Raw genomic sequence first — 17,404 nt, 5'->3', positions numbered from 1 at the left:
TGTCTTCATCCGGGTCATGTCATGGGGGTCACGCCAGGAAAAACTTCTAAACTTCAAGTCTCTTCCTATACACGCAATTTAAGTGCAGAAAACCTTAACGCGACTTTAAACCCCATCGGTACAACTCATTTCTCTAGAATGTAAAAGTAACCCCCCAGACGTTGTGCCATCCTTGATTATCGAGGGTATTGATGTCTCATTCTATTATGATAAATATCCTGGATCCATTGGAAACCATATCTTGAGTGAGTGAGTGAGTTAGGTTTAAGACCGCTGTATTACAATTATATCACGGCGTGTCAGCATAATGTGGGAGGAAAGCCCGAAGTGATGCAGGTCTCAGACGTTTACCACTTCGGTGAAACCCACGAGCACGGGTATGGTGCTGACAAACCTAGAAACATAATTGGGGCGAAACGGGATTCGAACCCACAATCATAGGTTTCAGGCGTGCCCAAGGGACGCAACTCTGCACAGCGAATCGCGGCTCCTTAGACGACTGTGCCCCCCATGCCCCCTAATTAAACATAGAACCGGGATTCGAACCCATGACCACAGGTTTCTGTCGTGTAACTAGAGGCGCCTTATACGACTGAGCCACCCGTGCCCCCCAAATAACGGCATAAATGGGAGATAAGTGCACCATGTGTCCTCATCTCCCCCACGCTAGCCAACACCTTCCACTTACACTTTGGGTGGGGGAGAATACCCACCCTGCCACCGTATTCTAAGTTAAACTTGAAGGATATCGCTTTTTAATGTAACTGTTCTCGTGGGTATATCAAAGATTGTCTGTCCCTATGGACGTTAGTAGCAGGTCACATGACTTTGGTATCACGTGGTTTGAATCACGTGATCAGCCTGGCTAGTTTGTGGATCATGTCGGTGTGTGTTGGTGGAGGAGGTGGTTATGTTTACCTGGACACCGCTGTGTCGAGTCTGACACCAGACAGGGAGGCACCCGTGCGTCTCAAGTCTCAACAGTCTGTACCACACCAGACTCTGAATCAGGTCATCAGGACATCTGATGGAAATGAGGTCAGCGAAATAGGTCAAACCTGAATTATTCCAAGAAAACATACGCCCTGTTTAGACCATGTTGTCCGCCAGGATTTCGACCAAATAATTATAAGAATCAAGTTACTGATTCAATTGATCAAATGATGCAAGGTAATTATGGTGATTCAGTTAATGGTTTGTGAATTTAGATGATTCAAGAAATGAGATATGAATCCAGATGATTCACGTAATCAAATCTGAATACAAGGAATTGAAGTACTTAGTTCTGAATCCAAGAGATTGAAGTATTCAGATCTGAATTCAAGGGATTGAATTACTCAGATCTGAATCCAGGTGACTGAAGAAATCAGATCTGAATTCAAGGGATTGAAGTAATCAGAGTGAGTGAGTCTGGATTTACGCCGCTTTTAGCAATATTCCACAAGGCTACCCGACCGCCCCTGAAGTAATCAGATCTGAATACAAAGGGATTCAAGTCATCAGATCTGAATACAGGTGATTCAAGTTGTCACCTACCAATCCAGGTGATTCGTACACACATTGCATATACAATTTCCACACAGTGTGCACAATCCGGCAACGTGGCCAGATTACAACAGAGAGAGACACGACGAGGAGGAACCTGCCGACCACACAAATGTACACAAGGTGCCTGTACCGCAGTACACTGGCTGGTCGCCCCACTCCCTGATGTACCCGTAATGTCCAGCCTGTACCGCGGTACACTGGCTGGTCGTCCCGCTCCCTGATGTACCCGTCATGTCCAGCCTGTACCGCGGTACACTGGCTGGTCGTCCCGCTCCCTGATGTACCCGTCATGTCCAACCTGTACCGCGGTACACTGGCTGGTCGTCCCGCTCCCTGATGTACCCGTCATGTCCAGCCTGTACCGCGGTACACTGGCTGGTCGTCCCGCTCCCTGATGTACCCGTCATGTCCAGCCTGTACCGCGGTACACTGGCTGGTCGTCCCGCTCCCTGATGTACCCGTCATGTCCAGTCTGTACCGCGGTACACTGGCTGGTCGTCCCGCTCCCTGATGTACCCATCATGTCCAGTCTCACATGATTCATATTCCGCTACTTCATCAAGTGGGGAACTACTCACAGAGGTGCCAAAATATTTGGGTTTCTTCAGTGTGTGCTGACGGGATTCCCAGCTTGGACTGTTACTGTTACACCGCAGTGAGAAGACAGCCGCACACTCTCGTGTCGGTTGTAATGTATAAATATTTTAAAACGTATTGCTCGTACACTCATCATTACTTTACATCTTCATAAAACACTGGTTCCATATATGGATCTCGTCCAGCTCGTATACAGACTTATACATAGTCTAGGAAAACCATTTCTTAAAATTATTGTTTTTCAGTGGAACCTTTCCCATCTGGTTTCGTTTTGTGGAATCAAGGAAGCTAGAGTTGTTTTTTATGACCTAGACCTGCATTGGCTTTTAGAAGAAAAAAAGAAAAAACTATTTATTCCACACGCATGGCGTAGGAAAAGTTCGTATATTGTAACCCAGCTTAAAAACATTTATCTTGAGACAGATTTGTAAGAAGCGTTTCATGACATGCATTATATGTCTCTGAGAAGAAGCGCCAAATCGATTTATTTTTAACTCTCAGTACATGGTTCTTCAGAACACCCAGTGGAGAAACTATTATATTTCCAGCATTTCAGGAACAGGTTATTATATAAAAAAATTCCTAATATCCAAAAGTATTTAATATATTTTCCATAATCGGAAATTTAATGACAGAAGCAACGAATCTATTACTTCAGCTTGCCCATCAAATACCGAGGGAGATGGACAAATTACTACGAAGTGATGACCAATTTCACTTGTCTAATAATATTGTAAAGGATAAAACCGATACATTGTCCCATCGTTATCCAAAAGGTTGATAGTATTTGTGTCAGCAAATAAACACGGGTTTGGAATGACTCGAATCAAGTTAGCTCAGCTTCCCAAATTACCCGGGCCCAGGGCGTTCGAACCACTTACAATCCGGCAGATGTCATCTGAGGATGGCGCCGTACAGGGCATAGGTAAACTAACCAGGTCCATGAACTTGTTCCTGAGCGCTGTGGCATGCAGTGCTTGTCCACATGTAGACCTGTTCACCAGGATAGCTATAACTGCCACGTGAGAGCATTAATGAGCGCTGTGATCCATCACGAATCCCCAGCAGCTGTATTAATTCTTGCAACGTTCGGATAAAACTCGAAATTTTCTAAAAATACCACCAAGACACTATGGACATCTCGTTCCCAAGTAACACAACACCAGACTATATGGCATAATAATCACACTACAGTCAAAACAGTTAGCACCTCGTGCAGCTAGTGTCACCATGACACCAAGGGAAGCACGTGTAATACAAGACATAATCCCCTAGCACCTGTGAGTGACGTCATCCGAGAACCCCTTCCTTCAGTAGGATTCAAGAACTGGAACCAGCACATTACACCACTAAAACAGCTCTGTAGTACATGCTGTTGAAGGTTAAAATAGATGGGAGTACTTTGCACTTTAGTGCAACACTAGTGATTGAGACTTGGTGGAGGGCATGTTTACACAGTGACTATCAGATGAAGCAAGCCCTTTGTTTATTTGAATTTGTTGTAGAAAGACGAGAACGACTTGTAACATATTGCCCAGAAATGGACTGTACCATAAAACGTCTACGCCATGATTAACCGTTATCCGACGAAGCAGATTCCATTATGCGTAAGAGGCAAAATAGCGATGAAACTTATATGTATGGACCACTGACACTCGGTGATGACACCAGGTGTTCGCGAAAAGGGTAATCATGTCCTGCTCTGTAAAGAACTTGAAAACCCGGAAATACCATTTTCTATGTCTGATCCCTCTTCATTGTCATCAAATGCAAGACTTTTTCGTTTAGAATTGACAAGAGGTGAGGTGAGGTGAGGGGAAATGGGGTTTAACGTCGCGTCCAAGACTATTGCACTTATATAGCTGCTTGTACTAGTCCGGACTGATGCCGATTTTATAGTATTAGCTCACTGAGATACCATGCCGCAGTTTAACATGAATACCCCGCTCAGACACAGTATACTGACTCCGAGCCGACCAGTCCTTTTTTAGCCCCTTAATGCCAAGCGCCAGACAGGGTAACAACAAGTACCATCCTATAACGTCTTTTGGTATGACGCGGCCGGGTTTCGAACCCCGGACCTTCCGCTCTCCGGGCGTACGCTCTACCACTAGACCATGGAGACTGTCTAGTATTGACAAAAAGTGGCAGTACAATTTCACTGAAAATTCCCTCGTAAGGGGTTACTAAAAAACGAAAGTTAAATATGATTCATTCTCGATCATGCTGTATCCTGTGAATATTCCAGATGCAAAGCAACATATGAAGATGGGTGATGTAATGGAAACCAATCAAGTATCGGGAGTCCTAAAACGCTATCCTTAATTAGGCTGATATCAAAACCAGGTGTCATTTTCAAAGACAAACCAATGCGCCACTGTCAATATCTCACATCTGTGGTGTTAAGTTCATGTGTGGAAGGGTGCAGCGATCCACCACGCGAGGCCAGGAGCCATGCCGTTACCGCTGACATCAGCATTGAAAGCTGTTGTAGTTCGCTCGAAAGGGTGCGGCAAATATGCTTCTACCTGGGAACGTCAATCTACCCTACAAGAGTGATTCGGCGAGTACAGGTGATGTTCCGCAGGTGTGGACATTCCTCCACGCCAGGAATGGTTCATCAAAGACTTCCAGGAAGCTAGTTCCTCAGTATTGGCTGCATTGTAGGCGTTGGGAAAGTTCATTGTAGAGTCATTGGAACAATAAATACTGAACACGGGGAGAATATTCCGCTGATGATGTGTCGACAGAAGGTGGTGGTTCTCGTTGTAAACACAACGACTTCCACGCAGGGGGCGATGGATGAGTGGACAGGTATGGTGTGGTGATTCTTGAATGTTCCGCAGGGAAGGATACCTCACGATATCAATGGACGAACAAGGATGTCCCTATGAAGAAGGTGGCCCCTGCATTGGTTTAACGTTGACGATGCGGAGTCAACTTGTACCTCACACAGTCAACACAGATGACACATTGCGTGGCGATCCTAGCGATAACAAGCACAGATCAAGAGAAATAAAAACTATTTAAGTTTTGCTGAAGAATAATATTGTTTGTTTTGTTTGTTCTTTAACGTTACACTACCGATATTCAAGGTATATGACAGTAGCTTGTAAATATAAGAGTATGGACCAGATAAACCAGTGATTGATATTATGAGCAACGGCCTGTCGGGATACGATGTCAGGCCATCAACTTAGTCACCCCGCCTGACCACCTCTTAAGACTACCAATGGTCTCTGTAGATATATTCATACTCCGATTCCCCACGGGTCGTTGTGTAACGAGGATAGAATTAATTAATATCAATTAAGATATAATAAAGACACAAAGTAAAGTTCCAGTAAAGACAATAGAGAGACAGATAACAATAAGGGGTCAAGAACAATAAGGGACCAAGAACAATAAGGACCAAGAACAATAAGGGGCCAAGAACAATAAGGGACCAAGGACAATAAGGGACCAAGAACAATAAGGGGCCAAGAACAATAAGGGACAAAGAACAATAAGGGGCCCATACCAATAAGGGACCAAGAACAATTAGGGACCAAGGACAATAAGGGACCAAGAACAATAAGGGACCAAGAACAATAAGGGGCAAAGAACAATAAGGGGCCAAGAACAATAAGGGACCAAGAATGATAAGGGACCTAGAACAATGTGCACCAAGAACAATAAGGGACCAAGAACAATAAGGGACCAAAAACAATAAGGGACCAAAAACAATCTACGTGTTAAAGGCGGACCCTGTCATAATGGTCCTGTAAGGTTTCTGACAGGAATCAGATCCGGAGGTTTCTACAAGTGAAACGTCCACAGAGAGACATTGCAGGTCCAAGACACTGATGCTCCAGAGCTGTCAGCTGTTGAGAGGCTGTGATACCATGGTGAAGACGTCCCAGTCCTCGGGTTATCCCAACGTGTATCTCCTGCACATCCTCGTAACACATGGCGAGAGGGGAAGCGACACCCACGCTCAACACTCATTGCATTGATGACACCAGGTGTTCGCCAAACAGATGCGCATGTCCTTCCTTAACCATTGTCAAAGGTTCTGAAGCCTGGTGAGGAGAGGTGGAACTATGTGAGTCAGCTGTTAGTGACGGTGTGACAACTACAGCAACACTTCCTGTTCATGCGAAGGACACGGAGGCAACACTCGACTGGTTTGTTTGTTTGATTGATTGTTGTTTAACGCCGCACTCAGCAATATTCCAGCTATATGACGGTGGTTTGTAAATAATCAGTCTGGACCAGACAGTCCACTTATTGACATCATGAGCATGGATCAACGCAATTGGGATACGATGACATACATCGTTCGTCGCCTCTTACGACAAGCATAGTCGCCTCGTACGACAAGCATGGTCTGAAGACCAACTTTAACACGGATCTCCACGGGTCCGCTCCACTGAACACATACTGACACGTTGGTCGGCATCAGGGAACAAAATAGGTTGCTACGCGACCACTGGCAATGAGGATTGGCCAAGAGGGCAGGAAGGATGGGTCGTTTAGCAGAACTTGAAACTCGACTGACAAAACATCTGGAACACACTCGAGAAGGAGTGTGCATCAAGACACATGTAAGATGCACTGAATCTTGAACGATGCAAGAATCGGTAAGGTCAAAGAAAACAAAAACGTGAGATAATGTCAATACGTTAATAAAAAGGTTACCGAAGCACACTACGGAAGTCTTCTTGTTAACACTAACATGGTTCAGACCGGTATACATCACGTCTTGTTTGTTTTTTGTTTAACGCCGCACTCTGAAATATTCGAGCTATATGCCGGCGGTCTGTAAACAATCGAGTCTGGACCAGACAATCCAGTGACTGATGTCATAAGCATTGCGCCACGCAAGTGGGATACGAAGACATGCATCAACTAAGTCAGCGAGCCTGACCACCCGATCCCGTTAGTCGCCTCTTTCGACAAGCATAGTCGCCTTTTACTCGGGGCGGTCGGGTAGTGAAGTGGTTAAAGCGTTCGCTCGTCACGCCGTCCTCACAAGGCGATTTTAGTGCTGTCGCAAACCTATGTGGGAGTATAGGAGTCTGTCTTAGCGATATTTCTTGAACATATATCGCCTTACAATTCAAAGAGAATTTCTTTGTACAGGTGGGCCTTGCGCCTCGTTCCACAACGCTACCTTAGCACTACGACCACGTTTAAGCAGAGGATGGTCGTAGCTGAGATCACTTTGACCGAATGTGCCCAGTTTGACACAACAACTACGTACACATACCGTTACATCAGACATTAATTAAACCTGTCAAGGCCTTACCGTATGTCTGACACTGAAGGAGTAGTTAGTGAGTTAGTGAGAGTTCAACGCCGCTCTAATCAGTTGTTCAGTAACATCACGGCGCGGATCCCAAAGGCGCATATAGTAGACGTTTACCTACTTGGTGAAACCCACGAGCGCGGGTAAAGTGGAGAGGAGAGGAGAGGAGAGGAGAGGCGTGTAACATTAGAATAACTCATGTGTAAAACACATTGCCGGATGCCAATAGACACGGGGCATATGTAAGACAAGGAAACATCGCCTACTGCTGTTACACGTGACATACAGCTGCTCTGACTCACTCACCCAAGCGATAATGTACGCTAACACACAATGTTGTTTTTGTTGTTAATTACTCAGGCTGTTGTTACGTGTCATGCTGGGGTGTTGTTTTAGTTTTCATATTTTCATTTCAAGGTCCTTGTCAGGCCTTCTCCGGTCACATCTGAATACTTCCGATATGTTTACCTACGTAACCTGCATGAGAGCGAGTAAGTGAGTATGGTTTTACGCCGCTTTAAGCACAATTACAGCATCACCGCGGAGGACAACAGAAATTGGTTTCGCACATCGTACCCAGATGGGGAATCGAACCCGGGTCCTCGGTGTGATGAGCGAACGCTTTAACCACCAGGCTACCCCAACAGCCAATGTCTTTGAAGTAGAGTGCCAGGCATCTAGTAGACTTGCACAAGTCTCTAAGGCATTAATCAATAGTTTAAATCATAATTTCTAGATAATGAAAATAATAAGAACAAGTTGTCACTTTGAGAGACTGGGGTCTTCATATGTACTGTTCACATATCTGGACTTGCTCATTAGGAAGACTGAATTACCACACATTCGTGGACGTTTCCTTCAGTGCAGCCTGAACAAGGGTATGCATCTATGTTAACCTGGAATTAGCTTCTTCACGCCGAGCGTTGCTGTGACCGTCTGGTCGATAAATGCCGATATGCCAACAATGAATCCAGTAATGACATTTCAAACAAGATGGGCCCCCCCCCCCCCCCAAAATGGGAGTTATAAAGTTCAAGAACCAAGACACACGAGTCAAGCTGAGGTAATGACACACAAGATGTTAAACTGTTCAATTTGAATTCAAGAGAGACAGTGTGTTTCCTAACCGTCTACGAAAAAAACATGAACTTTTCAAGCATCCCCGAGCTCCCCGCAGTGACTAAAAGGAGGGAGGGGCGTTGATAAGATAAAGGTCAACCCTGTACGGGAGCCCCGTGAAACATGTCTGACGTAAGTGTTATATAGCACGTAAGTTTGGCACCGTGTCAAAACACAGGTCGTTGAAAATCTGTAATAATTTCAAATATGAGATGACACAGCAGATTTAAGCTGCTTTGGGACCAATAATTATGATACATCGCCCCTCAAATCATATTTTGAAAATTTGGATTTTGATGCGATTAAGCTGACACGAATTTGTTGATATTAGGACATGAATAGGTCGACAAGTGTACAGAGAATATTGAAAATAATCCGAGAGAAATCCGAATTCAAACATGGGATTTCGCGGCTCAACACCTGACTCATCTTTGAACAAAAAACGTTACGGACATGTTAGACCATGCTTTGACTGACATAATAAGTCTATTTGTTGTAAACGACGCACTACACCAGACAAACAAGTGATTGATGCCATGAGCACCGCCCCACACGGCGCACATACAATCAAGTATAGGCAGATGGAAACCCGAAACCCACACGGCAAGTTCGGTGTAAGTCCTGGTTGTAAAAGCGTCATGCAACTGCCTGTGAATCTGATTGGCACAAAGAATATTATACATCATTCTTATACATTTGAATTAATGCCCAATTATATGCACTGTATTTAGTGTAAATAATTACATGTTTAAATTCTAAACACGTGTAGGTAATTAGGATAATACATAATGATATGCATTTTGTCGTAAACATGTTTAAATTCTAAGTAGGTGTAACTCTAAACATGATAAAACATGTTTAAATTCTAAACGTGTTCAAACACTAAACATGCTAGGATTGTGAACATTATTAGTTATTAAACCATGTTACAATTATAAATATGTTTAGATAATGGGGAGGTTGTGTTTAGGTGATGTTTGACGATACATCATTTCATGTTTAGACCCTAAACGTGTTACGATACACACACCAAATGTATATTCCGTTTAGAATTTAAAAAAATTCCTAAACATGTTTTGATCTAAACATGTCTTTTTTGCGTTTACATCCTCATTGAAACGCTTTTTTTACTGTGTACTTCCGGTGTTCGGGTCATGAATATTAATGAGTTGATCCGCTGACAGGCAACCCCAATGGGACACAGTCACGTGATATTGAGACTATACCACAGTTCCTTTGTAGGTTCAGTGTGTCACTAGAAGATGCCAGTGAATATCGAAGAGCAAGGCAAGTAACAGCACAAAGACCGTGATAGGAGCTGATAGACATCTGGTACATTGTGGCATCAGCAGGTCCATGGGCACCGTGCACGACACCATGCTGGGGAATAGGCACACGAACATATTAGACAGTAGACAGTAGACAGTAAACGGCTAGACTGCGCTAACGATGTGGCCTGACATCCTGTGACAAAACACAATGCGTCTAAAAATGCTTCAAGGACGAAGCGTCAATTATCTCTACAAACTGTATGTGACAAAAATAAACAGTGACCTTGATTTTTGCATACATCTTCAGTGTTAACGCTATAAGCATCCGCTACTTGTCAGACAGGTAATATGATTGATGAGAAACGCTAAAAAGTATATGTAGTATATACAGTTACATACATCTTGCAGGATTATCAGCCGACTGACACAGTATCATACAGATGCTATGTCATGCCCTACACTGATTTGAAGGGCACGGGATCCAAGTTATTTCATTCGCCGCAATTCGTTGTGCTAGGTTGCGTCCCTTAGCAGTACCAGGATTCGATGATTGTTGTTCGAAATCCGGGTTCGAACCTCTTATTACCATTGATATCTCATTACTGAAACGTGCTCGTGGGATTCACTAAATCGGTCAACGTCTACGACCTCCACATCAAACCGATACGCCCAGAGATAAGTCAAACGTCGTATCGCAGTACCATAGGCAGGTAACAAAACAATAGGTGCTATGAGGTACAGACTATCCCGTATTCTACCACGAAGAATGCTTGATTCTGATTGGAGGTTTCCTTTTTGTTACGGAAACCCCTTTTAAATACATAAAGCCTTTTTCACACAGAAAACGTGCGCATGACTTCATTGATAGCCTACATATCGATTAAAAAAATGGCTGCCGATCGATCACCCATAGGAACTGTAAAACGTATCGATATATCCTCTATTACACGCTGGGTCTTAAAATCGAAGGCATATCTAAAGCGCTCGGTTCCAGATTTAAATAAGAGGTGTCTACTCCACATTGGGCCTACGTCAAATTTCAAAACACAGTAGGTTTATCCCCTAATTAAATACAGTAAACTACGGTTATAACGAACACGCTTATAACGAACTAACGGATATAACGAACTAAGTTTTTAGTCCCGACAATATGCTGTAGTTATGCTGTATATATGTTTATATCGAATTACGGCTATAACGAACTAAAATTAGTAGTCCCTTTGAGTTCGTTATAACCGTAGTTTACTGTACTATGATCTAAGCTGCAGGGAAATGTATCAGCAGATTGGAAGTTATCATGAATATGATTCTTCGATATTGTTTATTAATAACTGATGAATTATTTATCATTAACTGATTAATGATAGGTCTCTAACCTCCATCAACCACATTAAGCGTACAGATGAACCCACAAACAATATGTATTTCCACGTGAAATAACGCACTAATGTGATAAAAACAATATTACCTACACGTGTTTCCAACGTGGTGCTAAGTTGTTGTAGCATTATCTGTTGGCGTTCCCGCGATCCCCACATAATACCTAAATACCCCAATAAGTCGACGAGGGCCAAATATTAATCCTATATTATCCAGACTTGATTCTTTTCCACGGGTCTAAAGCTGATGGTTGGCTGCACTGACTGTACACTTGTAGTAAGGTCGGTCTCGTTTCTGTTTCCATATATGGAAGGTAGACTACAGTGGAGCCCCGTTAACCCGGACGGTATCGGGCTGAAGTGAAAGCGTCCGGTTACACAAATGTCCGCATTAATGTATGGTTTTCCGCCGCTTGTAGTAATATTAGAATCGTATCGAGGTGGGCAACATCAAGAACTGGTTTCGTGCAATGTTGGGAATCGAACCCCGACCTTGGCGTGATGGGTGAACGCAATAACCAAGAGGCCACCCCATCCACCCGGATTAATTAATATTGGGTATGGGTTATTTCCCTTTGTATGTTTTCGTGTTGCAGATGTCGTTAATGTATCTCCAAATAAATAAGGCATTTGTGTGCATTAAACTACGCAAAAGGAAGAAACCAAATGGAATTTGTGGACATAGCGCTCGAAAACACACTTTCAAAAATGACACGGGTTGTTTTGAGATTTTGAAATTCAAATTACGTAGTAAAGGCTGGGGAGCTTTTTTTCAAAACAAACTATCATATGTTCAGTCTAAAACTACACCTTCCTCGGGTCAAACCACTCGACGGTATCAGAAGCTGAGATAAGATCAGAAGCACTGGGGAACACCCTTTGAACCTCCTCTGCGCGTGACGTCATCCAGCCAGAGAGGATTGCCGGAAGCCGGTGTAAATCACGGTGGAGTCACGTGATACACAACGAAAGTGGAGCAAAGTTTGAAAAATATATTTTTCATCAGGGGGGAACCGTTCCTCTGAATGAGTGACTGTTTAACGCCACATTCAAATAATAGTAAATAATAGAGTCTGGATCTAGCAAACCAGTGACGGAAAGTATGAGCAACTATCTAGCTGTCAAGGCATGGTGACAACAATCAGACAAGTCAGCCTGGCTACTCGATCCACGTCAGCCGCCTCTTGAAACAAGCACGGGTTGCTGGGGACCGATTCTCGTAGTGGCCTAGTTGACAGTGGCTTAGTTGACAGTGGCTTAGTTGACAGTGGCCTAGTTGACAGTGGCTAAGTTGACAATACTTCCGTACATGTTTTCAAACTGTTGTGTTGGTTAATACTTGTCGTGTTATGAAAGTAAATACTTAGTCGTTGAAACTGTCCATAGGGAGAAGTTGAATTTTCTCAGAAAACAAACACCCGGTCTAAAATAGAAGCATGCTGGTTTATACTCGGGTTTCCTTATCCGTCGTCAAAAAGACATTACGCCCAAACCACATGACGTCCAAAATCTAGGACGCCCAAACCACATGACGTCCAAAATCTAGGACGCCCAAACCACATGACGTCCAAAATCTAGGACGCCTAAACCACATGACGTCCAAAATCTAGGACGCCCAAACCACATGACGTCCAAAATCTAGGACGCCCAAACCACATGACGTCCAAAATCTAGGACGCCCAAACCACATGACGTCCAAAATCTAGGACGCCCAAACCACATGACGTCCAAAATCTAGGACGCCCAAACCACATGACGTCCAAAATCTAGGACGCCTAAACCACATGACGTCCAAAATCTAGGAGGCCCAAAACACATGACATCCAAAATCTTGGACTACCAAAACACATGACGACCCACGTGCATGAAACAACAATATGCCATGACGTCAAGCACCGTGTCGCCCAGAAGGAATGATCTCAGAACACCGGGATGTCCATAACAAATGAGGTCCAAAACCCGGAACGTATAAGTGAGTGAGTGAGTGAGTGAGGTTTTACGCCGCTTTTAGCAATATTCCAGCAATATCACGGCGGGGGACACCAGAAATGGGCTTCACACATTGTACCCATGTCGGGAATCGAACCCGGGTCTTCGGCGTGACGAGCGAACGCTTTAACCACTAGGCTACCCGACCGCCCCCCGGAACGTATAAACCCATGACGTAAGCGCGGACAAGTTGAGTAGTCATTGCCTCAGTTAAAAAACAACCAACAATATTTCGAAAGTTACTACTTTGTTATCTCTTTGAAATATTAAGGAAGATATAGGATTTTTCTCCCTTCGATTTACGATATATACCATGGATCCATTTACCGTCGCTCCGGAAGTGACGTCATCGTCTCCACCTTATCGCTGACGGATTTCTGTTGCTCTTGAGTCCAGATTGATTTATCAGAACTATCAGAGGTCTTCTTTTCATTTCTTTGACGTCGAGAATATTTGCTAATACGACGAGTTAACTTCAAAACCTAATCTGCTACCTTATCAATGAATGATATAAAATTGATGGAAATGTATCTCGTGAAGTCTCGTGGTTTCACTTTACTGAAATCTCGCAAATGAAATCGCAATATACGTCTTTCATTCTGAAAGATACCCGACTTTATCAACAAGCCGGTTTATACTCCGGTGATCTGTAGATATATACTTGTTCTCATCGCTTTATTGCTGGAATAATGCCGAAGAGGCGTTAAATTTTAACTCACTCATACTCAATATGCCAACATTATGTACCGCCATTACACGGGGAAACCGTCTCACACAAACATGGCCCCTGTTACCAGCGCGGTTACCAGAGTAGCCGTTACCAAGGAGTCCATACGAAGATGCAATACTCAGTGGAACAAAAACTGCAATGCTGTGGTTTTCAGACAACAGATCCCGTGACAACACACGTTCACATGCATGTACACAGTACAACGGTCGTGAAGACCTCGCCAATCTCGCCCTGTCTGTAATTCTCGTCTGAGCAGCGAGACCAAGAAGTAGGTAACGCCATATCATCTGCAGCAGCTGTTCGGCTCAAGGTGTAGACTTATGCCTGCTAATAATAGCTGTATATCCAGGAATGTTTATTGGCTAATGTATACGGGGTCTTATTTTCAGAAGAACACACAAGACTGACATTTCGTGCATGGCAGCCATTTTGAATTTCCGTCCGTACCAAAACTAAGAAAAAGAGATCAAACCCCTTATCATAGACTGTGGCCGACTGACAGGAGTCAGCAAGGTTCCATGTTATTTCGAAGCATGTAGTTTTTTCATTTTCATTTTTGATATGGGTTTGTTTTTCTATATCAGATAAGAAATACTTATGTACAATGTTAGACAATTCTTCGGAATCTTGTTTACATATTTGTAACCTCGAAATTCATGAGCTCGAACGTTAACTTCCTAACAAAATTGTGACACATCCTTGATATAATATAACACAGCTACCTACCTATATGGCTTTAGTAAACGTCAATAAGACCATAGCATGTTAAAAGTACACACATTGCCTTCAAATGCATTTAACGAACTTATAAACAATATATGTAAGACCACCGCGTAAACACAATCACTACACCCAAACGTAAACTCGACTACCATGAGGTGCAAAGAACCAATGTCTATTGTTGTAGCCCCTGTCTTTACCAGCGTCATCTACAATGACGTCTCAATTGCCCGTGTCTATTCCAGCGTCATCTACAATGACGTCTACATTTGCCCTTTTCTATTCCAGCGTCGCCTACATTGACGTCTATATGCACCCGTGTCTATGTCCATATTGCAAATAATGTAGCGCTTTGAGCATGCTGAGGCTGTGCACTTGGGGCATCATTAATACGCATCATCATCATCATCATCATCATCATCATCATTATTATTTATTAGCATGTGTATTCTTTAACGCCACACTAAGCAATATTCCAGCTATTAGACGGCGGTCAGTACCAGACAATCCAGTGATTGACATCATGAGGATCGATCCACGCAATTGGGATACGATAACAAGCATCAACCAAGTCAGCGAGCCTGACCACCCGATCCCGTTAGTCGCCTTTACAAAAACATTATTATCATCATCGTCATCATTATTATCTACAACGGCGTCTAAATTAAAGTCCCCATGTCTATTCCTGCGTCATCTACAATGACATCCTGCACGTAGCCTCAGAAGCAGCAACGTTATCTCACCATCGTGGATTACCTGCTATAGAAGGGACGGACTGACTTCCCTAGTGATGAATCTAGCAGTGTTAGCATGTGAAATACTGCTGGTGATATCTCCACGAGAAAGTAAGGCGTCGCTGGCTGCAGATGGTATCGACTAGGTGATGCGGGCTCAGCTGATACCTGGGACCGAGAGAGCATGGGAACAGGGTCAGGGAGGATGCGCACTAAGAATAGCTAGACGCTTTGTGCAGTTTCGTTTAACTTTGAAAAAATTCATGCTGACTCATCACAATTGATATCGCGGTTGTTGAACTAATTTCCTGTAAGTTAGTTTTGTTAAAATGTAAATTTGCTTATAACATCAGACACGTCAGCACCTTAATGGTATCATAGTTATCTAAATAAACAAGCAAGAACATACATTCTCGATAAACATATATTGAGGACACCGGGTGTTCGGGATACCGTATTTACCAAGAATTGGCACACAGTACAATATGGTTAGTAGCGTCTGTTCGTGAAACTAACAACCAATGCTGAGAAAGTCTTTCAAAAATGGCCTTAAACGTTGAACATGCTTACACTAAGGCAAACGAAGAATGTGCATATACAACCTCGACGCCAGAGAGTAATCAGTCCCGATTATCCGCCGAAACAGAATCCTTTGGCCGTAAAAGGCTAAATAGCGGTGAAAATGATATGAATGGATCACTGAAAATCAGTGATGACACTAGGTGTTCACGATAAGGGTGAGTATGTCCTGCAGTTCTGTCATTGAGGGTTAGTAGGTGTCTGTTCATCGCTGAGGTAAATGTTTGTGCCGGATACAAAAAATTCACCGACACTTTTGCATCTCTGTCTTTCTAATAATCGGAACTTGGCATTTACATGGAGATCACGTTTGATGGAATTTACTTTCGATTTATAAAACAATGAAACGTGTAGTCACTAATTAATGTTCTATGTTTAATTTGGGGGCATGGGTGGCACAGTCGTCTAAGGCGCCGCGATTCGTTGTGCAGAGTTGCGTCCCTTAGGCACGCCTGAAACCTATGATTGTGGGTTCGAATCCCGGTTCGCCCCGATTATGTTTCTAGGTTTGTCAGCACCATACCCGTGCTTGTGGGTTTCACCGAAGTGGTAAACGTCTGAGACCTGCATCACTTCGGGCTTTCCCCCCTAAGCTGACATGCCGTGTTATAACTTGAATACTGTTAAAAGCGGCGTTAAACCCAACTCACTCACTATGTTTAATTTGCTTCTTGTCAATTTGCCTTTCTCAACAAATGTTCACAATAGAGACAACTGAAAACAATGAAATGTCACGCATTAAATGTTTATAGCAATAAATGTTTTAAAAAAATGGAAAAAATAGAAATAAACATAAATTGCAATGCAATGAAAGTATATACCCATGTTTGAGGGTGGCTAAAAAGAAAACAAACTTGAAATGGTTATCCGATGGTGATGTATTCGATACGGGTATCACAGTTGTGTTTTGGGCTTTATGTTTGCAGTGTTTCGGCGACTTTTTCCAGCCTAGTGAAGTTTTGATGACGTTTTTCAGTTTTAGGCAACACAGGGCATCCAATACGATGTACTACGTACTATCTACTAGTAAACAAAATGGTGGCTGTTTCAATCTAAAAAAGACCTTATCACATTATACATTTACAAGCAGTTTTGCTCCACCGTTAAAAGTCCACAGTGTGTGGTCTTGCGTGCGGGTCAAGTAGGGGTATAGCTTACTATAAGGAGAGCTATTTTGGAAGATAGATAAAACTGGTTGAAAGAGCCAGGTGACTCACGAGTAATGTACCTCTAAACTCACACTTTTTATCAACAAGGCGTGTCCTTATTTACTAAAGACTTATATTCTTAAAGTAACCCTTAAACAGCTGGGTTTTTTTATTGACTTAAAACAGAAGCCCGACTCTCCCACCAACAATAATATGTAATGTATCTAGAACTGACAGATTGCTTGATTGATTTTACGTGGAATTTATTCATATTCCGTACTACAGGTGGGCGCAAACAGA

General features: G+C 43.1%; 1 protein-coding gene across 3 annotated transcripts in view; it reads right to left on the bottom strand.

The window, feature by feature from the left end:
• LOC124141682 (E3 ubiquitin-protein ligase TRIM56-like) overlaps positions 1–17,404 on the bottom strand; it is a 67,771-nt gene that overhangs the window by 8,454 nt on the left and 41,913 nt on the right. The gene's annotated exons all lie outside the window — the stretch shown is intronic.

Source organism: Haliotis rufescens, unplaced genomic scaffold (assembly GCF_023055435.1).
Source record: "Haliotis rufescens isolate VD_foot unplaced genomic scaffold, xgHalRufe1.0.p SCAF_21, whole genome shotgun sequence".
NCBI classification, from domain to species: Eukaryota; Metazoa; Mollusca; class Gastropoda; order Lepetellida; family Haliotidae; genus Haliotis; species Haliotis rufescens.
This window is presented reverse-complemented; position numbering and strand designations above follow the sequence as displayed.